Raw genomic sequence first — 23,287 nt, forward strand, 5'->3', positions numbered from 1 at the left:
ATATTCTAAGAAAGGGTCCCCATGTAAGGATATGTATGTTTCTGTGAAATTTAGAGACACAGGGTACCACTTTTGCTGGCAACCCTATCTGACTGCAGCTTGAGGAAATCACAAAGTGCAATGCTAAGAATGTGATACTTTCCTAGGCGAGGGAACAAATAGATATAGAAAATAAAACAACACCACAAATGTGGCTAATGCTAGAAAAATAAAGCGATGCTGAACAACATATAACTGGGCTAAAGTGCACAATGGCAGGATACATGGCTAAAATAGCAAAATAACTGTTGTATTTCAATGTGTGGTGCACTATGTACCACACAATGGAAAGTTGTACACAATGAGTATGTCTATAATTGTTTGTTGACATGTAGACAGTGATGGGACCACTCAGATGGCAATTGCTGCTTGAGTATCAGTGCTGATTGAGACTTCTACAGCATAGTAAATGTGGGGCAGTGTCAATATTTAAGTTGTTTGACATTTGAATGGCCAATGCAATACACATAGCAGAGCGATTCCTTGGTAAGTGTTATGTGTGTAGGATCTGTGTTTTGTTGTGAACCTGTGGACACATAGGGGGTCATTCCGACCCTGGCAGTCAAAGACCGGCAGGGCCGCGAATGACGGAAGCACCGCCAACAGGCTGGCGGTGCTTCCTTGCCCATTCTGACCGCGGCGGTAAAGCCGCGGTGAGAAAACCGGGGCTGGCGGTTTCCCGCCGGTTTACCCCCGGCTGGGCGAATCCGCCATGGCGGCGCTGCAAGCAGCGCCGCCATGGGGATTCTGAGCCCCTTACCGCCAGCCTGTTTCTGGCGGTTGTCACCGCCAGGAAGAGGCTGGCGGTAACGGGTGTCTAGGGGCCCCTGGGGGCCCCTGCACTGCCCATGCCACTGGTATGGGCAGTGCAGGGGCCCACTAACAGGGCCCCATTAAGCTTTTCACTGTCTGCTTAGTAGACAGTGAAAAGCGCGACGGTGCAACTGCACCCGTCGCACCCCCGCAACACCGCCGGCTCCATTCGGTGTTGCAGGGCTCCTTCCCGCTGGGCCGGCGGGTGCTACCTTGGGTAGCACCCGCCGGCCCAGCAGGAAGGTCAGAATGGCACCAGCGTTCTTTTGACCGCGGTGCGGCCAAATGGCGGTTCCCGCCAGGCGGCCGGGTCAGAATGACCCCCATAGTTTTTTTAGTTCAGTTTTTGTATTCATAGGGGACATTGCTCCACCTATCCGTCAAGTGATGTGTCCAGTGATGTGTCATTCCGGTGGTGCCAGAGACTTGTAGATAATGGTGTTTTTTAGGGTGATATGCATTGCATGCAGTGTAGTGTGGCATGTGGCATATGTGTTGTGGTCTATACATTTGTATTTCCTTGTCCATGTATGGTTGATGTGTGTTTGTATTGTTTGTACTACAAGTTTGGTGTGTTGTTTGTGTTATGATTGGTATGGTATCTTACCTACAAGTAGGTCGTTATATTGTCCATCCTGGCACTGTTGGTTTATAGTGGAGTGCCTGAAGATTGTAAGCATCAGGGACGCTTCTGGGATATTTTGCTAGGATGTTTGTGATAACTCCACAGCAGTCCACGATGGCCTGCACCTTGATGGAGTGGATATGTTTGTGGTCCCTGTAGAGGTGTTTGGTTGCTGCAGGAAAGACAAGTTGGACATGGCTGCAGTCCAGTGCACCCAGCACTTGTGGGAAGCCAGCAATTTGGCAGAAACCTTGCTTGGCCTCTTGCTGCAGTTTCTGGGTGTTGGGGAACCAGATGTGGTGGGGTGTGAGTCTGATGATGGAATCCAGGTCCTTTGTACGGAAGGCAGAGAGGGATGGTTAGGAGATCCCACCCTCTTGTGCTGCAGTCATCTGGAATGAACCTGATGCCAGCAAGTGGAGGACAGCCAGGAGTTTGGTCATGGGTGGAATTGCTGTGTGACTCTGCACTCCTGCTGTGGTATCTGGGCAATTTGTTGCAGCAGGCGAACAATGGAGTCCCACCTCAAACAGTAGATTCTGATCACCTCTTCTTCCCTGAGGGTCAGGAGGCTTGCACACTGGCAAAAGATCATCTCCTGTCTTCTGTGCTGCGTTTGTGGCTGCTGTGGTGGTGTTTGCGGTTGCTACAGTGGTGCTGGTAGCACTTGGTATCGCCGCTGCTGACCTCTAAGGGTGTCAAGATGTAGGAGTAACACTTCCATGGTGTCCAGTTGCCTTCCAATGCTTATTCTGTGTGTTTCCCTTATGCATTAGTGTGTGGGCCTCATTTTCATGCCTGCTCTGACCATGTGCTAAAATGTTGACGCTAATCAGACTTAGCATAATTTTTTGGAGTCAGTCCTTTGCGTGTGGCATTTTTCCATCTGGTTCTAAATTTGGTGCTAGTGGCCTACCATCATTTTTTAGGAGGGATCGGGTACCTTGCATATCATTGTTGTTAAATGATGCAAGGTGAGGTGGCACTCCCCAGAAAATGCTGCTTAGTTGAAAATGGTGATGCTAGACTGCTCTAGTGTCAAATTCTAAATATGCAGTTAAATTAGCGCTGCTTTTATGTAAAAAACGAGTGCAAAGCGGCGCTAAATGTTCTTAAAATCTGGGCCTAAAATCTCCCTGGAGGCAAATGGCCAAACAGATTCAACAGGTACAAGCAAGTTACTTCAGATTTGTTTACAGTAGGTTACAGTAGGAGGCGTGAAATAAATGATACCTCGCTAGGAGCAGGAGCTGCCCCTCCCATTTGCCTACCCCATTCTATTCCATTCCACCTCACTAAATCTATATTCACACCGGATTTCAGGTAGAGGGTCTCATTGAAGGAGGAGTTCTTCAGAGAGTGGAATCTTCCACAGGAATGAGGCATTTTTCATGATGCCCGTAATTCGGGAAGTGAAAGGCATGATGGGCTGCCAACTGCATGGGCAGAGCAGGGGCCCGTATGGTCCCCCAGATGGCCCCTTTCCACCAGTCTGACCTCCATGTAAAGGCTGGTGGAAAGGGGACTAGTAATCCGGAGGACAGAGTTGCTTGCAGCGCTGCCCTGGCGGGTTACGACCACCAAGACCGACAGGCTGTCGACTGGCGGCAACCTGGCAGTACTGGCGTTCGGACCGTGGCGGCACCGCCACAGTCATAATGTGGCAGTCGGACTGTCACTGTGGCGCCACTCCAACCACCACCGTGAGTGTGATGGCCTTAGGAATTCCACACTCGTAATGAGGGACTTAATAATAGGACTGAAAAATATGAATGTTGCCATGTCGCTTGTTCTTGAGGCAAATTGAGCACGCAATGGTGCTTTAGCGTTTATTTTTGTTTGTCATTGTTCTCTTTCCTTTTCTATAGATGACAGACTGCATCACTAAGAACAGAGCCTCCTATTCTAAAGTGCAGCATAACTGATAAAGAGAGAAAACAGGTGCATCTCGTAAATATGGATTAAATATTGAGGATGATGGTAACAGCGTACATGCCAAAAAAAAAGTGGAAATAGTAATTCCGTTGATAGTGAAATAACAACAGATTTAGGGCTGATTTACTATCTGTTTGCGCTGTCTCTTGTGCAAATTATGGCTGAACGTCAAGGTGCAAAGTGGTGCACCTACCTTGCTTACAAAAAAAAATAACAATGGTGCCAAAAATTGTTTACAAACTGTGCCAAAATCCCCTTGACCCTTGGAGCACTACCACCACAGTAATTCAGGCAAAGGAGGCATAAAGATGCTGGAACAGCATGAACATCCATAGTTTATCATGGAAAACCAGATCTAGTATACTAGTACCACTTAGCTTTGCGTGAAATCGTAATGCTAAAAGAAATGATACACAAACAAGGGGCAAGAATGTTATTGCTATGTGTATGATGTGTAACATGCATAATTGCCCAGAAAGTACACTTTTACGAGGCTTACACTTAATGGCTTTTCCTCCAGCTGAGGTGTGTACTGGAGAGTTTGCCTTGAGTAAACATTTCATGTAGAGCATCACTGATTCGTCATTGCGCTGCAGAACAATGTGTGATGTTAGCGCAAGTGAGGATGGACTGGGAACCCAAAGCAGCCCTAGCAACTGTTATCAGAAAGCGTCTTGTATGTTGGGTAGCGAAAAAGCACATTGTGCGAGTCTGACCACTGCAATGGGATTTAGAAGGGTCCCCTCTCCCCCAAGAAAATTTGGGGAAAATGGGGCATTCTCCACCACATTTTTCATTATATATTCAATTGAATTAGCTTTTAAAGCATAGTAAATGATCGCTTTAGAGTGCACCAGAATACAACAATCTTTGTTGGGGCCCTTCAATGATTCACTCTCTATCACCCTCCAACATTACCCCTCATCTCTCCATAGCCCTTCATTCACATGTATTTCATTTTTTTTTAAGTGTATCTCATACCAGCAGTGTAGGGTGCAAGCACTTTCCATCACACACACATAGGGGGATATTGTGAGAGGCTTGCGCCTCTGCTGCACCACTTTTAGTGATGCAGGGGCTGCACAAACCTTTCAACCACATCTATTAGGCCACACAAAGCCACTTTGCGTAGCTTTGAATGGCCTCATAGCTATGGAGCAAGGAAAGGCAGCACAAAACGCTGCTTTATCTTACTCTGCATTAGGGAAGCATTCCGTGTATGCTGCAGTGGGTGTTTCCATGCAATACCCATAGATTTTGACACTTCTCCAGATTTACAAGGCCTTGTAAACCTGGGGATATGTCAAAAACATACACCTCCTAAGGGGAGGAGCAACAGGGAGAAATATTTGTATTCCTCCTTGCTTCTTTCTCTTTTTAGGTGAACGCAGTACACATAGAACGATGAAAACACCTCCAAGGATTGTTTTTTTGCAGGAATGTGCTCCTTCCGGCAAAAAAACTATCCAGCATGCAACACTAGTGTTGGGGCAAAGAACAGAAATGCACTATAAGCCATAGATTTGGCACATTCCTGCCCTTTCACTTTGGTGCAGGGTAGCACAGCAAGGTGACTTGCTGCTTTGCCCTGTGCCAAATACCCATAAATCTGGACCATACAGATGATGAATAATACATTTGTAAATCAGTGTATAGAAAATGTTACATAAGACAAAGGAAACCGTGTGGTGTAGGATTAATGTCATCCACCCTGGTAGGAATTGTTTAAGAGTCCTTGGGCTGGAAAAGCACAAACTCAGGATTCAAAATATAACAGTGGTTAGTGTTGGCTTTAAAAATTAGAATTTATTTCTACCCAAATAAAACTTTTTATCACAATTAGAATAATCAAAGACTGGGAAAAACGTAACTTCCTAACCTGAATCATGCAGTTTACATGCATCTCATTTGATGGCAGCTCATAGCTCGATCTGCAAGATTATGATTTTAATATATGAACTGCACTTTGACAAATTCATCTCTGTGACAAAAGAGGTAACCCACTGAGTTATGCACTTAATATACCATTCTGTGATCTTTGTGGCACACGTTCTTTGCAGTAGGCATATTAACACTCTGCACTATCTTAGGTGAGTCAAAACTGCCACTAGATAAAATTCTGATCTCTCGCCAGCAGGACGAATAATCAGCAGAGATATCTTGACACTTTTATTGTTGCCTGAAAACTGCTGGATATACAAGAAAGTCTGAAGTGGGTGATTTTTTTATCCTAATATATTTAAAAACACTGGACAGCTAGAAACAAAAGAGAGTGCTGAGCGTACTATGCTGGCTTTCTAATTTTGTTACTGGGGTCCAATATTACAGCAGAGTTGAAAAACAGGCCCACAGTAAGTAAACCGCTCCCCAGTAAGAAAACCAGCCTGCAACCTTCCATCCTTCTAGGGAAAAGCCTGATGCCCGGTATGGCCAGTCTGGCCCTGGCACAAGTGTGGCTGACTACATCATTAGTAAACATCTATTGCTAAATCTGGTGCTGCACAGTTTTCTTTTACCATTTTCACAAGGCAGTGCAAATACACTATTTTTTATGTAAAGTTGTAATTTCTGAGGAGAAGGGTTTAACCAGCTCTTTAGAGCTTTGCGTTTTGCCCACAATGAACTAGGAATTTGCTTCAAAATAGGGCTAGTAGCTTTTAAGATCAAGAAGCCATTCAAAAAAAGAATTATCTAGCCCCTACCATTTTTGAAAAAATTATATCCTCAACCTCTACACTACCAATAGTATTGAGAAGTGTTTTATTGGCCCTCTGCGGCAGAAATGTGTCAGCACAGGCATTCACAAGCAAATTCAAGCAGTGGAGATTACACTCATCGACCTTGTTAGGTAAGCCAGAGGCAAACTTCATTCCTGTACTTATGTATTATTGCCACTTCCTCAGGGTGATAAGAGCAGTTCATATCCTTCCTTCACAGTGTTAACCATGATTATTTCCCAGAACTCTTTAATGGGCCAAAGACATAAACATGCATTATATGTTGAAATACACATAAGGAGATGGAAGGCTGCTTGAATAAGTCTAATCACTGGCAATAGCTCAGGATAGCACTCCAACCCATCGTTCTTTTGCTCACCATGCCACCTCCCTTTGGTCCCAGCCATATGTATATTAGTCTTTACCTAATAAGTTGGGATGCTACCCCAAAGGTTTGTCATTGGTTAGACAGCCTGCAAGCATTTCGCCATTATCTTTTGTATGTTTCATAAACCGTCCTAAGTAGCATGGATATGCCAGAAGTGGGTCCCGTGCTCACTGTGTCACTGAAACCAAGCGGTACCTAACTGATGAGCCCATAACTAGGGCAAAACCGGTTCTAAGTTGCTTGTTCTGTGGTTCAGGGAGGACCTGACCTAGCATTTCGGTCTAGACTGTTCCCATCAGTTGCAGGGTCAAGATTGATTTTCATATGACTGGTTCCAATCTGAGGTGGCATGCTAAGAAAAAGAACAATAGGTTGGGATGCTACTCCTAGTGATTGCCAGTGGTTAGGCAAATTATGAGGATGCCTACCATCACCCTTTGTGTGTTTCATGCATTACAGATGGCCTAGACAGGTATCCAGCTAGTGGTTCAGTGTTTCTGGATCTGAAATCAAACTGCTCTAATCGAATCATATACCTCAGCATTGCATTTTACCTACTATCAATCAAACCATGCCTAACATACTTCATGACACATATTTATGGCTGTGCATAATGTCCACTAAATCAAAGGGGCAGAGTAGGCCTGCCTCTCAGTGCCAGTCAGCTTGGCGGGGATCTTCCAATGGAAGTTCTCCAAGTAGCCAGTCTTTCAGCTTCTATACACAAATCTACATTGGAATATCAAGATTCTAGTGTTGACACCTCTGCACTTTCTCCATATATGCAGAGTATATAGGAGCTAGTAATTTACCGTTTGTCAACACAGCATAGTTTGCCCATATACCTAGCACAATTGTCTTTATTGGCAGGTTGATTGATGTCTTTAGTAGCTCAGGCAGTAAATTTAACAGTTTGTGCCAGATCGCTAGTATGCTCACTCACTTCCATAATATATGCACAAGCATACTTTCTCAGCCAAATCCCTAAGGTACTGGTGATGATTTATGTCAAACATTTTAAACCTGATGTCATTTTTTTATTTCTGAAAAAATCCTCAAATTGTGTTCTCCTGTACACAGGGTGTTAGAAATGGGGTCTTTGTTTGGCAGTCAGGTTACCACCATCCAAGCAAGGACCCTCACTTTAGTCAGGGTAAGGGAGAATCACCCGATTGGTAGCTTTGCTCAAGCAGGCAGGCTTAACTTCAGAAGCAATGTGTAAAATATTTGTACCAACACACACAGTAACTCAGTGAAAACACTACAAAATTGCACAATACATGTTTAGAAAAATAGATAATATTTATCTGAACAAAACAAGACCAAAACTATCAAAATTCGACATACACAAGTCAAGTTATGAATTTAAAAAGAAAAAGAGTCTTAAATCCTTTAGCAATCAGTGAGAATGCTGTTATTGCACAAAAGTACCTGGGTAGCATCAAAATAAAGCCACACGGGCGAGTATGCATCAGGAAAGGCCAGCGATGTGTCGAATTCTCACTCAGAAGTGAGACTGTGCGTCATTCCTCCTCCATTCAGGTCGGCGTGCGTCATTTCTTCTCTCCCACAAGAGAGTAATGAGTCAATTCCGGACAGGCACCTCAGGTCCATGTAAGCTTTGCGTTGATTTTCCACACCCAGGGATGTTGTGTTGAAATCCGGTCACATAGCATCAAGAAACCGCACTGCGTCGGGGCTTGCGTCATTAACAGCAGCCACTGTGGGTGTTGTGGTTAGCTTTTTCTATCCACATTGTGTCAATCTCAAAGCTGCGATGCAGGTAGAGAGTCGATTTCAGCCACGAGAGCGGCGGCGCGTCCTTTATCAGCCGTGAGATGGGTGGTGCGTTTCAAGTTTTCCCACATGGCGGACTTTGCATGCATTTCTGTCCTTTTTCAACAACTGCACCTTTCAAGGATGCAGAGAAAGGTTAGGGTACCACTTGGCAGGCAGGACTATCAGGAGAAAGCCCCAGTGCTGACAGAGAAAAGTCCTCTGAGACTTCAACAACAGGAGGCAAGCTCAGTTCAAGCCCTCAGAGATTTTTCACCAGTGGGAAATCACACAAAAGTTCGTTTTTGTCCTCTCTCAGGTAGAGGCAGCTTCTGCAGGCCAACCCAGCAAAGCACAGTCACAGGCAAAGGGGGAGTATTCTTCCTCCAGCTTCTTCAGCTCTTCTCCTTGGCAGAGGTTTCTCTTGGTTCCAGAAGTAATTTGATTTTCAGGGGTTTTGGGGTTCTCCTTATACCCCTTTCTGCTTTTGAAGTAGGCCTACTTCAAAGAGAAGTCTCTGTTGTTTTCAAGATCCTGCCTTACCGGGCCTGGCCCCAGACACACACCAGGGGGTTGGAGACTGCATTGTGTGAGGGCAGGCACAGCCCTTTCAGTTGTAAGTGACCACTCCTCCCCTCCCCTCAGCACAGATGTCCCATCAGGATATGCAGGCTATACCCCAGCTCCTTTTGTGTCACTCTCTACAGGAGAGGTGCAAATCCCCCAACTGTCAAACCGACCCAGACAGGGAATCCACAAGCAGGCAGAGTCACAGAATGGTCTAAGCAAGAAAATGCTTACTTTCTAAAAGTGGCATTTTCAAACACACAATCTAAAAACCAACTTCACTAAAAGATGTTTTTTTAAATTGTGAGTTCAGTGACCCCATACTCCACATGTCTATCTGCTCCCAAAGGGAATCTGCGCTTTAATAATATTTAAAGGCAGCCCCCATGAGAGAGACAGGCCTTGCAACAGTGAAAACCAAATTTTGCAGTATTTCACTGCCAGGACATGTAAAAAACATAGGTACATGCCCCACCTATAACATACACTTCACCCTGCCCATGGTGCTACCCAGGGCTTACCTTAGGGGACCCTTACATGTATAAAAAGGGGAGGTTTAGGTCTGGCAAGTGGGTACACTTGCCAAGTCGATTTGGCAGTTTAAGACTGCACTCACTGCAGTTGCAGGTCTGAGTCAGGTTTAAATGGCTATTAATGTGGATGGCACAACCAGTGCTGCAGGCCCACTAGCAGCATTTGATTTACAGGCCTGTGTCACCTCTAGTTCACTTTACTAGGGACTTACTATTAAATCAAATATGCCAATCATGGATAAGCCAATGTACACATACAATTTATACAGGGAACACTTACACTTTAGCACTGGTCAGCAGTGGTAAAGTGTCTTGAGCAAACAAAACAGCAAAAACATGATCCAGCACACAGAAACAACCTGGGAAGTAGAGGCAAAATGTTAGAGGAGACCATGCCAATGATGCCAAGTCTAACACTGGGTAGAACTTTATTCTTTTCCAGTTTAAGTCTACTGTTCCTTACATAGGAGACCTGGGCAGGAAACATCAGTGTTAGAAGTCCCCCCTCCTAAACAAGGGAGGTCTTCTGAGCCGGCACTGTGTTGGATGGGCCATCAGGTAAGCAAGACTTCGTCCTCAGAAACTCAGTGGTTCACCACTTTTTAAAGAGGCAGTGAAACTACAAGATAGGTCTACACAGTGTGCACCTACATTTGCTGATACGTGCCATCAGCCAATCCCTAAAAGAGCCCTTCACTGTTTATTGTACCCTTATCCTAAGCACTACACTAACCTTACCCTGGTGAAAATCATACCTGTGATCATAACTCCATGTTTGTTTCTAGTAACAAATCATTGCATTGACTTTACAATTCATTGTAACATTTTACGTAAGATACACAATGTATATTCATTTTTTTCATTTGTTTCTGTTCCGGTTGGGTTTCTCAACATTATCCAATGAATACCCACAAAGCTACTACAATTTTGGATGTCCATGATCAACACCTTCTTGTCCCTCCCATGGATCACCAATTCCCTCATAGTGCCATACTTTCAGCCATACTTAGTGAAATATGTGAACTTAGAAGTCTGTTTGCAAACCCAACTTTTTGTACACCTATGTTTGTACTACACTATTATTATTTCTCGTGTAAGGCAATATTAATACGTTAAACCCCACTCCAGTCTGATGACCTATACATTGTCAATGAAACGTACAGTAGTGTCAGAACCTGGCAGCTTTGTGCTACTTTTGACAAAAGGTGCATGATGTGTCCTGAAGCTGAAGTTTCCATAGTGGTCATTTAAATAGTTTGCAAAGACAACATTACCCGTGCTAAATTGAGCTTCGCGTTTACAGTATCGTTACTAAACATACAGGTTAAAAGTTTGTCAAATGTTTAAAACTCTCAGACCTCCATTTTGCCAAGTACAGCGATCTGCAGTCCTAAGCGTGCACCAGAATGCACCATCCATATACAATAAATATGTAAGGTGCAAAGGTAGAGAGGCCTCTCTCTTGCCGTTATTTTGATGGATTATGATAAGATTGTGAATCTAATTTAGCAAAAGGCGCAGTGTGGAGCAAATCACTGCTCAGCAGTTGACAACCACAGTGTATTATTGACAGCTTGCATTTAGGGACTCATTTAGCAATGAGATTTTCTCTGCAAGCTCATGGCAAAATACCCAGTACATTCAATTTACCCAGGGATGTTAAGTCCCCTGCAGTAAATCTCTTGGCAGCAACAGCGATTCATCATAGAGTGTCATTCACGTTATGGCTTGTGCAGATCAAGGAGTAATAGACAACCCTCAAAGGGAGGGATCGGATACAGCAACGGTAAAGGTCGTGTAGTCACAGTTATGTATATATATGTTGAGCCAGCAAGCAAGTAGCTAATAGGTGCATCTTAGATATCCTATATTTGCTCAATTTTGAAATACATGGGCAGACGTATTATGATTGTAGTTTGCTCAGTATAAATATTTTTCCCATGAAAATATTTTAGTTTGCAGAACTTTGTAGAGTGTGTAATGACATGAAAATTCGAGTAGGTTGCAACTTGTCACATAAGACAATATATGAGATGATGTGACATTATAGACATGTGTTGTGTCTCTGAATCAAATATCAGTCCTATCAGCACTAGCATTGGCATAAAATGTGTTGTGTCTGAATCAAATGTCAGTCCTAATCGCACTAGCATAAGAGCTCATGTGCTTTGTGCTGAATTACTCTACATCCAGGCCCCAGATTGACCCAGTTGCGCAGCCCACTCACCAAAAACAGACCATTGTGTAGATTGAGTTGTCTTGCTATTTTGGTGGTAGAGATAACACAGGCAGCATTTTGCTCAGAAGAATCAATTCGCGCAAGATTTTAATAAGACTTAGTGAATGTTCTAGGATATGCATAGTAGCAGTGAGAACGGCTGCTGGAGGCTGACGTTACATAGAGCTGCATAGTGGAAACTTGAGAAGTTTTAAGTACTTCGCATAAGCAACCTGCCAAGGCAGCAAAAGAGGCATACGGTGTCTCCAGCGAAGGTTCACAGTTGTGAGAAAATATGAGAAGAATGCACTTTCTGCTTCTCCAATGTGATCCCCCAACCTATGTAGTACAAAGCCACAGAAAGATTCATCACAATGCAGTGTTTTTGAAAACGATCTTCGCCCAGGTGTCCTTAATTTCTGCCCCTTGTTCCTTTTGCACTTAGACTGAAAAGATTAGTAACAGTAATAAGAATGATATTATTATTATTTTTATTATTATTTTTATTATCATTATTATTATTATTAGCCCTGTCATTGCTTTCCTCCCCAATGCTATTTGTCCACATAAGGTATCAAGCCAAATTTGCGTCCTTTTTTTTCCCAACATCCTGGGGATTCTGAAGGTACCCAGGGCTTGTGGATTCCCCTGGAGGGAACTGAGAAAGTAGCCAAAATACAACAACATTTTAGGGTTTTGGAGAAAATGGGGGAAAAGTGCTGCAGAAGACAGTGTCTGGTTGTATCCCTACAAATGGTATCAACAAAGGGTTTGTGGTGCTAAGATCACCATCTTCCCAGATTTCAGGAACAGGCAGACTTGAATCATAAAACCAAATTATTCAACACGTATTTGGCATTTTACTGGGGCATAAACCATTTTTCCTATTTTTTGTGCGTTCAACCTCCTTCCAATTAGTGATAGCAATGGGTGTAAAACCAATGGCGGATCCTGGGAAGCCATACATTTCTGAAGTAGACAAAATTCGGAATTCATTAAGGGGTCATTTGTGTAGATCTTTTAAGGTTTTCCTACAGAAAGTAACAGTTCAAATTAAAACAAACATTGAAATTGAGTTTTAAAAAACAGGCCTTTGTGTCTACGTTTTCATCTGTAACTTCTTGTACCTATGGTAGATTTTCAAAACCAATTATGTTTTTACGTCTGCTGGACCATCCTGTTTGTGGGGATTTATAGGGCTTGTTGGTTCACCCAGAACCCTATGTACTCAGAGCCAATAACTGAACTGCACCTTGCAATGGTTGTCCATTGTGTACAGAGTATACAGTAATGCATTTGGCAAAATATATAGAGTAAAAAAAAGGTATCAAGGAAACCTATGTATTTTTAAAATGGGCATAAGATATGGAGTGTAGAAGCAGTGGTTATTTGCACATTTCTGAATTTGGGGATACCCAAACTAGCATATGAATTAAAGGACATTTCTCAAAATGACTGATTTCTTACACACTGTCCTACATTTGCAAGGCACAAATGTAGAGAAAAACAACTGGTAATAACACTTGTTCTACTATTCTTTGTTCCCTAAGTTTCCCAATAAAAATGGTGCCTCGCTTGTATGGGTATGCCTAGTGCCCGTGATAGGAAACGGCCCAAAATGCAACATGAGCACAGCACATTTCTCCACTAAAAACTACCGCTTTTTTGCAACATGCCTAGCTGTGGTATTTGCGCCCTAGCTCAGCCGGCACCTAGGTAAACCTAGCAAAGCTCTACATTTTGTACAACTAGACACCCAGGAGAATCCAGGATGGGGTGACTTGTGTGGCTCTCACTAGGTTCTGTTACCCAGAATCCCTTGCAAACCTCACGATTGGTCCAAAAAAACACATTAATCTCACATTTCGGTGATGGAAAGTTCTGGAATCTGAGGGGAGCAACAAACTTCCTTCCACTCCGCATTCCCCCAAACCTCCCGATAAAAATTGTACATCACTTGTTTGGGTAGGCCTGGTGCCCGCTATAGGAATGGCCCAAAATGCAACATGGACATATCACATTTTTCTGCCCAAAATTGACCCTTTTTTGCAATGTGCCTAACTTTGGATTTTGGGTCCTAGGTCAGCCAGCACATAGTGAAACCTAGCAAACCTCTACATTTTTCAACACTAGACACTCAGGAGAATCCAGGATGGAGTGACTTGTGTGGCCCTCGCCAGGTTCAGTTGCCCAGAGTCCCTTGCAAACTTCAAAATGTGTCTAAAAACATTTATCTCATATTACTGTGATGGGAAGTTCTGGAATCCCCGGGAAGCCACAAACGCCCTGCCACCCAGAATTCCTCCAAGTCTTTTAATAAAAATGGTACCTCACTTATGTGGGTAGGCCTAGTGCCCGCAAGAGGAAACAGCCCAAAACGCAACATGGACACATCACATTTTTCCACCCAAAACTGACATTGTTTTGCAATGTGCCTAGCTTTGAATTTTGGATCCTAGCTCACTCGGCACATATGGAAAACTAGCAAACATGTACATTTTTAAAAACTAGACACATAGAGGAATCCAGGATGGAGTGACTTGTGTGGATCTCACCAGGTTTGGTTATCCAGAATCCCTTGCAAACCTCAAAATCTGTCTTAAAAACACATTTACCCCACATTTCTGTGATGGAAAGTTCTGTAATCTGAGAGGAACCACGAATTACCTACCACCCAGCATTCCCCTTGGTCTACCCATAAAAATGATAGCTCACATGTGCAGGTGGGCCAAGTGCCTGCAACAGGGAAGGGCCCAAAACGCTGGGAACCAAGGCGTTTCGAGAGGGCAGTTTTTTAAAATATACTTTTAGGCTGACTCTGCTTTTAGCACTCACACAAGTGGAGCAGAGTTTTTATCATTACAGATGGGGCAATGCTGAGTGGTAAGAAGTTTGTGGATTCCGGAAAATTACATCACAGAAATGTAGGTAAAATGTGTGATATCAGGCAAAGATGGAGGCTTACAGGGCATTGTGGGAAAGAAAATGGTGTGGGGTGCATGTGAAACACCACCCTGGACAGCCCCAGATGTTTAGTTTTCAGAAGTGTCTGAGTCTGGTAGGTTTTTCAAGGTGGTAGGGCACCCAAGTCCAAAAAGTGCAGAGGCTCCCCATTGCAAGTAGGATGATTTCAGGAGTTTGCCAAGCTCTCCTGGCCCATATGTAAAATCAACACACAAAAGAGTCAAATGTTCTCTTGCTTGACCTTGGGATGAGATGCTTTAGTCTACTCTTTTTTTAATTCTCTGGCATCTAGTAGACTGTCTGCCCTCCCAGGGGGTTGATCAGGGGAAATTGTCTCCTTCTGCTCCCCAGGGGGGCAGAAATACTTTTTCCATTTATTTGGGGTGGGGGAATGACCTTGTCCATGGGTGGCAGCCCCTACCAATCTTTATTATTTTTTTTTTTTAAACAATATTTGGTGTCTAGTGGTCTTTCGTCCCACCCTCCCCACCCCAGGACAGATGGGGGGTAATTACCCTTTCTGTCCCCAGGAAGGGTCAAAAGACTTTGGTTCCCTCTCAGGTGGGGTGGGGACATGGTCATGCCCAGGGTGGCTAGTGTCCACCCCTCTTTTATTAAAAAAATCCCTGGTGGTTAGTGAGCTTTCTGCCCCCCCAGGGGGCAGAAAGACAGTGCCGATTTTTCAAGGGGTGGGGCACAGCATGCCTGTTCTGGGTAGCTCCCATCTCTAGACTTTTCTGAAAATAAATCCCTGTTTCTTAGTGGGTTTTCTGCCCCAGGGGAGCAGATTGGAGGTAGTAGCCCCCATTTTGTCACCCTGAGGGGGGCAGAAAGACTGTTCCTATTTTGGGGGGTGGATGTGGGCATTGTCTTGCCCATTCTGGGCAGCCCCCACTGCTTCCTTAATAAAAAAAGGTCCCAGGTGTCTAGTGGGCTTTCTGCCCTGAGGGGGAAGATTAGGGGCTATTGTCCCCACCTGGCCACCCAGGGGGCAGAAAGACTGTTGTATATAAAAAAAATTAAGGGGGAGCAAAAGCCACTTCCCCCTTCGCTGGTGGCTTAGTGGGGTGGATCCCTGCTTGGGGATCATCCTCCTGGGGCAATCCCCAAGCAGGGATCCACTAGGGAGAGGTACCTGAGTAAAGGGGAGATGATCCCCTTTCCAACAGTACCTCTCCTGTTGAAGTTGGTGCTCATGGGGCTGAGATATGCAACTGAGCACAAGAAAATGAAAGCAAATGAGCTAATCAGCAAATTTTACTTTCAGTTTCCCCTCTAATGACGATGGTGTGCATGGCGTGCCGATCGTCATTACAGGGTGGGGATATTTTTAGCCTTGGTTGCTGGGCAAGCTGTTCCCCAGCAACCAAGGCTAGAAATATACAAATGAAATCTCGGATGGCAGGGAGCTGTCTGACGTACATGACCACTGCAGAGTCAGATGACTCCCCGCCATTCGACACATGCAAAGCATTAATAATATTAATTAATAAGAAGAAGAAAAATAATAATAACAATAATTATAATAATACAAACTTTCTTATTTCTTTGGGCATCTGCTGTCCTTTATGGCTTATGTGACTGCACAGAATATCTGGGCCTTGGATCTTTTGTTTTGATCAGTAGCAAGAAAGAACCATCTCCTAATCTGAATTGAAAAACATCTAACTAAATAGTGGTCCTAATGAATCAAGTGAACCAGTAATTTGAAGGGAAAGTACTCTTCCAAACTCACAAAGAGCATCATCACCCGTGTAAATTCAGACATGTACACAAAATACACCAGGGGTTGTTACCTTTACAACACAGATAGTACACTGGGACTCACTAGATTGTAAGTTTTGAATCTGGAGTCTTTACATCACATATAAGTTTCGAGATACTGGTATCAGGTGTCCTTATTTGACAGTTATTTATTTCTAATATAAATATATATGTATGTATACATATATATGTGTGTGTGTGTGTGTATATACATATATATATATGTATATTCACTGAAAAAAACGAAGGTTACCAGGACGTTATTGTTAATTTCTGTATTTACTCACACAAGCCATAAAAATTCAGCAGCTATAGTTATGCTTATCTCAAGTGGCTATAACTCGTGCCCTACGATAACTATGACTCATTCCCTCGCCAGGCACAGCTAATTACCCCACATATTAAATCATGAATTACACCTTCTATGGCATCATTGATATTCTCATTGCAACATTTGCAATAAAATTATTGATGAGAAACTGCATGGCAGAGTCACTAGTTATAGTTACCTTAGGGCTCGAGTTACAGTTACTTGACATACCCATAACTATAACTGTTGAATTTCAATTGTTTTGTGCGAGTAAATTCAGAACCTAACTGTAACATCCTTGTGACCTTTGTTTTTTTCAGTGAATTTCTATGTTTTAAAAAAATATTAATTCCTAATTATAACGTCCCTGAAACCTTTGGCTTTTTCAGTGAATTTGTATGGATTAGTTTTAAGCACTGGGTGTTTGACTGCAGGCCCTGGCTTGTGGGCACCCAACCCCCAATGTCCTGCCAGCCCCACACCCTGCACGGTCTTCCACTGTGCACGGCTGGGGTTTGGCCACAACTACACCAAACCCCCACATTCGACTGCTAGCGCGCCTGGTCCTTAGTAAGTCAATTTACAAGGGGACCCGTATAGGTCGATGAACCTTTTGGATCGCATGGAGTATCCTAGTTCAGCGGTAGACCAATGAACCATCAAGATCACTATAATCAATATCAAATATTAATTTGAAACCTATCTACTAAGAAATACCATCACTCATGAGAAAGGGTTAGTTGTTTTTAATCCCTATTAGTTACAATTCTAATCAACCCTTTATTCAACTTTATTGTTAATCAAGCTATATTAATCATCACAAAACAAACGTTCACCAAAGAAAATCTCGGGAAATCAAAGCACCGCATAAGTCCGCAAATCTTTAACAATTATGGAATAATTCAGCAATGCAATCTATACAGTCAGTTGTCACCATTAAAGTCACCCTTGTCAGCCTACCTAACCCAGATTAGCATCAACAATTTAGACAAAAACATTACTTTGGAAAAATCTATCTAAAGGAGAGAAAAAATAAAATGAATTTAAAACAGCGCAGTTGGTACCTAGATGAAAATGCATGCATTAGTCAGTCACATTGCTATAGCTACCTATCTAAGATAGATCAGCAACGAGTCAGTCTTCGTCTCCAGGTTATTAGTCTTCAGCAGAGTATCAGCAGAGTATCAACAGAGAGTAAGCCCAATCAGCAGAGAGTACGCCCAATTATCAGCACTTCAGACAGCGTCTCCTGACGTCATCAACTTTCGCATCTCCGCTCTAAATTTCCTTCCCTTGTCATGACTTTTTATTAGGGTCTCTCAGTCCATCCCACTAATTGCTAATTGGTCAACCTTATCATAAGTTAAGACTCTAACCTATAGTTTTTGTTTACCACATGTTCACGTCAATTCAGGATTCAAGTTCCATTAGTTTGATTGGTTCTTCTGTCGATGAGAACATCATCCGGCTCTTCAGGTAACTAAATTGTTGCTCACAGTCTTTTCGTCAGTGCTACCATTGTTCAAGTCCTGGGAAAGTACGTTTAGCCTACACTACACATAATTGTATCAATTTGTTCACATTGTACTTGTACATTTACAGAATTTTCTAGCAGAGCTCTCTGAACTCTGTACAGTTCAAGGTCCTTTTCCCCAGTTCCAGTCCTCGGCAGCTTGTCGCGTCTCCACGTTAAAGCAAGCAAGGCCCAGTAAGACCAGGCCTCCAGTTTGGCTAAGTTGAGAACACAAATTATCATAAACATAGGTTATACATTCAAATATGACATAATAATACATTTTTTTATTGTATATTTTCATTATTTAGCATCTTGTTACTACACATGGTGACCACTCCTGTGGGCACATTTTACTCATACACGTTATTTTCAAATATTATAGTTTCTTTATCTATTTTTCTCATTAGTATGCATATGCAAATCATTAGACATTTCTCATATTAGCATATCTGCTCCAACAGTCCCTCCTTTGATGACTAAATATGTCATCACACCTTTCCCTTGTCAATCATTTTACAAATTGCTTTCAGCTACATTTTGATTTATCCTCCTCATATTTTCCCTATAGATTCTTCTTCTGGGTTGTTCTTCCCTCCTCTGATCATGTTTGGCCCTTTTTAGTTTTATTTTCTGCCATAATTTATATGCCCCCCATAAGCCTAGTATGACAATAATTACAATCAATATTCCTTGGACAATTTCCACAATATCCCACCCCAAATTTGACTAAACCAATTTCCCACTGTAACAAATCCATTTCCAACCTTTTCCCAAACTCCTAGTTCCTTCTATTCTTTCAAATCCTTACTTGCATTAGTTAAATTAGTAAGTAGATCTTTATCTCTTTCTCTTTCTCAGGAATGTATGAGAAACAGTGCCTTGCATTAATCATTTTACAGACTCCTCTGTCTTTTGCTAACATTATGTCTAAAGCAAGCCCATTTTGAAGTGTCATAGCTCTATACGCAGCTAGTTCAGTGTTTAGTAAAAGTATGGCTCCTGTAAAGTTAGGTAGCATATTATCCACAGTCGTAGATAGTTTTTGTATCTTATTTGCATTCAATATAACTCCCACAGAAGGAATTATCGCTCCAAAAATATCCCCTACGATTGCAGAGGCTGTTTCTATCCTTTGTCTAATCTGGTGTAATTCAGTCATTTTCGGTATCTTTTTCAGATCATCTGTTTGATAAATCTAAGGAAAAACTATTCCCAAGTAACATGTCCCATACCATCCTCTAGGAAGACGGTAATAAGCATTAAGCCCACAAATGTAATAAATTCCAGGAATCACAGGGTCTGCACCGTTCAGCATAAATGTTCATTTACTCTGAAACAAAAACACATGTCTACATTCACTCATTCCCACAAATAAAGTGTCAGTGCATGATTTTGGCATATATATACAAAGCTTCCCTACATGTAATCCATCTAAAGCTAATCTCCCTTGTGTTTTAACAGCAGTGTAAGCATAATCATTCTTGTGAGTTCTTTTCTCCAACCCTTTTTCTAGTTTCTCTTTTAGTGCTTTTCTGCTGTCGTCAGTATGCCCAATAAAGCTCTTCTCCATAGGTGTTAATAAGCAAGTTAAATTGTTACAATGCGCATAAGCCGTGCCAAAAGTCAGTGTAGGCCTAAAGAATCCTCTAACTAATACTATATCATGAACCTTAGCTATCTTAATCAAATATCTAATTATTGGAACAAAGGCAAATACGACATCATAATTCGAGTAAAAATCCTGAATGTACTCCTGATTATAGCATTGGTTTAGTAGCAAACTACAAGTTATTCCATAGGTCAGAGGTAGACTATGATACGTGACTCCCTCTTCCACAGAGGAAAGGATCTGCGTGCACACGAGACAATCCTTTGCATCCATCGTCTCCACATATTCACTCAACAACCGATAAAAGACGTTAGAAGACAGCTCTCCCTTCGCATTAGTAAAATCATGTGAATATTGCTCATCTAATTTAAACCTCTCTAAAACTGTTAATGTAGTAGTTCAAATACAGATGTAACATCCGCTTCTTTCATCTCATGAATAGACATTCCCACAATCATTATTATAAACAATATACCGCACACAATCGCCATTCCTACACTCAAATATCTACAATACCTAATATTCCTAGTGCTATTATCTAATTCAGCCGTGATCTGCTAAGAATCAGAAAGTTGAATTAACTCTTAAGTAAGGTGGAACAAGAAAAAATAAATAAATACAAAATATGCTTCTTCCTCACGCTTCAGATTTATGCAAAAAAAAAACATTTTCTTCCTTTGCAAAAATCAGTTAGCAGCTGGTCACATTCAGATTTTTAGATGTCGTATCAGGTTATCAGTGTCTCTTCCGGTTAAATTTGACAACTTTCTCACTTGCTCTTTTGCTTAGTTAAACAACTCAGTCTATTGATTCTTTTCAGGTTTCATCAAAATACTGATTCGGAACTTCTCAAAAGACCGCAGCGGCCATTCCGGCTTTCCCGCGCGGCCGGCGGCCGACCGCCGCCAGGCCCAGCGGGACAACCCCTTCAACAATGAAGCCGGCTAGGAATGGAGCCGGCGGAGTTGAAGGGGTGCGACGGGTGCAGGGGCACCCGTCGCGATTTTCACTGTCTGCTGAGCAGACAGTAAAAATCTTTGTGGGGCCCTGTTAGGGGGCCCCTGCACTGCCCATGCCAGTGGCATGGGCAGTGCAGGGGCCCACAGGGGCCCCACAGCAGCCGTTCCCGCCATCTCGGTTCCGGCGGTGGACACCGCCAGAAACAGGCTGGCGGGAAGGCGCTCGGAATCCCCATGGCGGTGCTGCAAGCAGCGCCGCCATGGCGGATTCCCTGGGCCAGCGGGAAACCGCCGGGAAACCGCCGGCTTCCCTTTTCCGACCGCGGCTTTACCGCCGCGGTCAGAATCACCCAGGAAGCACCGCCAGCCTGTTGGCGGTGCTACTGCCACACTCCGCCATGGTGGTCATGGACCGCCAAGGTCAGAATGACCCCCATAAACTTGTTTTGCCAATCACTTGTCGCAGCATATGCCCACTCAGGTACTGCATATCTTCGACTTGCTACTCTCTTCCTTTTCAACTTTCATTCTCCTGCTAGCTGTCCATCATTTAGTTTGTCTTTCCTTGTAGTGTCTATTTCTTCCTCTATTGTCTCATTTATAACCAAGTCCTTTTTCTTGCCTATTTGAGATTCAGGCCAATGGTCTCCTTCTCTTGTTCCTTCTGTCAACAATCTCTTTAAGATCGGAGTTTTCTCCTTCGCCTTGTCTGTAGTGCCTTCTCTTGATGGACCTGCAACGGGTTCAGGAGGAGTCAGATCACTTTGTTTTTGACCTGTCTCAACTCTTTTCCCCTCAGGCTCTGGCACTTGGGTGGTCATTACAACCCTGGCGGTCAGTGTTAAAGGGGCGGTAAGACCACCAACAGGCCGGCGGTAAAAAAATTGCAATTACGACCGTGGCGGAAACCGCCAACAAAGACAGCCACTTTAACACTCCGACCACCACGGCGGTACAAACTGCGCGGCGGTCACCGCCAACAGACAGGCGGGAGACAATGTACCTCCCAGACTATTATGACAGGCCAATCCGCCACCTTTTCCGGGGCGGATTCACTGCGGATAAAAACACGGCAGAAACAGGAATACTGAAGGAAAAACGCTCACCTCTACACACCCCACGAGGAACGAGGACGCCATGGATCCGGAACTCCAAATTCTACCTGCAATAGTCTTGCTGCTCCTCTACCAGGAGCACGAACGCCGGCGGCGAAGACCACAGTGAGTACTGCACCTACGACACAGGGAGGGGAGAGAGAAAAAACAGGGACATACACACGCAACACCCCCACCCTCACCCACTACAACACACACACTAATGCATATCAATGCATCACAGTTACAGCCCCTAAACCCCCCGGAAGAAAGCAAAGACAATAGAAAATGAGTGTAACCATTGTAATATATTAAAAGCAAGTAGGCAGAAATATATATATATACACCATGTACAAAATATATACCAAGCATAGTAGTCCAGGTAGTGCTCTAAGAAAGTCCGTGGAACACTGGGACCACACGGTATGGGCGAGGCCCACACAAGATCCCCGACCATGACGGAGAGAACACTGCAGGGGCATCAGAGAGCAACTAAACAGGCACCTCAGGGGGAGGGAAAGGGGGGCACCTCAGCCGCTTGAGTGCACAACGCCAATTCCATGAGGGGGCCACATGCCCACTGTTCCATCCTGGGGAGTGCAAAGCCACAGTCTCTCAAGTCTCTACAGTGGGTGGTTTGCCCACTGTTCAATCCTGGGGAGTGCAAAGCTACAGTCTCACAAGTCTCTACAGTGGGTGGTTTGCCCACTGTTCAGTCCTGAGGAGTGCAAAGCCACAGTCTCTCAAGCCTCTACAGTGGGTGGTTTGCCCACTGTTCAATCCTGGGGAGTGCAAAGCCACAGTCTCACAAGTCTCTACAGTGGGTGGTTTGCCCACTGTTCAATCCTGGGGAGTGCAAAGCCACAGTCTCACAAGTCTCTACAGTGGGTGGTTTGCCCACTGTTCAATCCTGGGGAGTGCAAAGCCACAGTCTCTCAAGTCTCTACAGTGGGTGGTTTGCCCACTGTTCAATCCTGGGGAGTGCAAAGCCACAGTCTCTCAAGTCTCTACAGTGGGTGGTTTGCCCACTGCCATATCCTGGGGAGTGCAAAGCCACAGTCTCTCAAATGGATAACAGTCTCCACTGGTTCTGGAGGGGGCATGGTGCCCAGAGTGCTTCATCCTGCTAACGACAGAGTTAGTGGATGACAGTCTCCCCTGGTTCTGGAGGGGGCATGGTGATCAGAGTGCTTCATCCTGCTAAGGACAGAGGTAGTGGATGGATCTCCACTGGTTCTGGACGGGGCATGGTGCCCAGAGTGCTTCATCCTGCTAAGGACAGAGGTAGTGGATGACAGTCTCCACTGGTTCTGGAGGGGGCATGGTGCCCAGAGTGCTTCATCCTGCTAATGACAGAGGTAGTGGATGACAGTCTCCACTGGTTCTGGAGGGGGCATGGTGCCCAGAGTGCATCATTCACCCCGTGACGGACTCAGTTGCGTCAGTGCCCTTGCTGCTCA

The sequence above is a fragment of the Pleurodeles waltl genome, chromosome 1_1, assembly GCF_031143425.1.
Source record: "Pleurodeles waltl isolate 20211129_DDA chromosome 1_1, aPleWal1.hap1.20221129, whole genome shotgun sequence".
Classification (NCBI taxonomy): Eukaryota; Metazoa; Chordata; class Amphibia; order Caudata; family Salamandridae; genus Pleurodeles; species Pleurodeles waltl.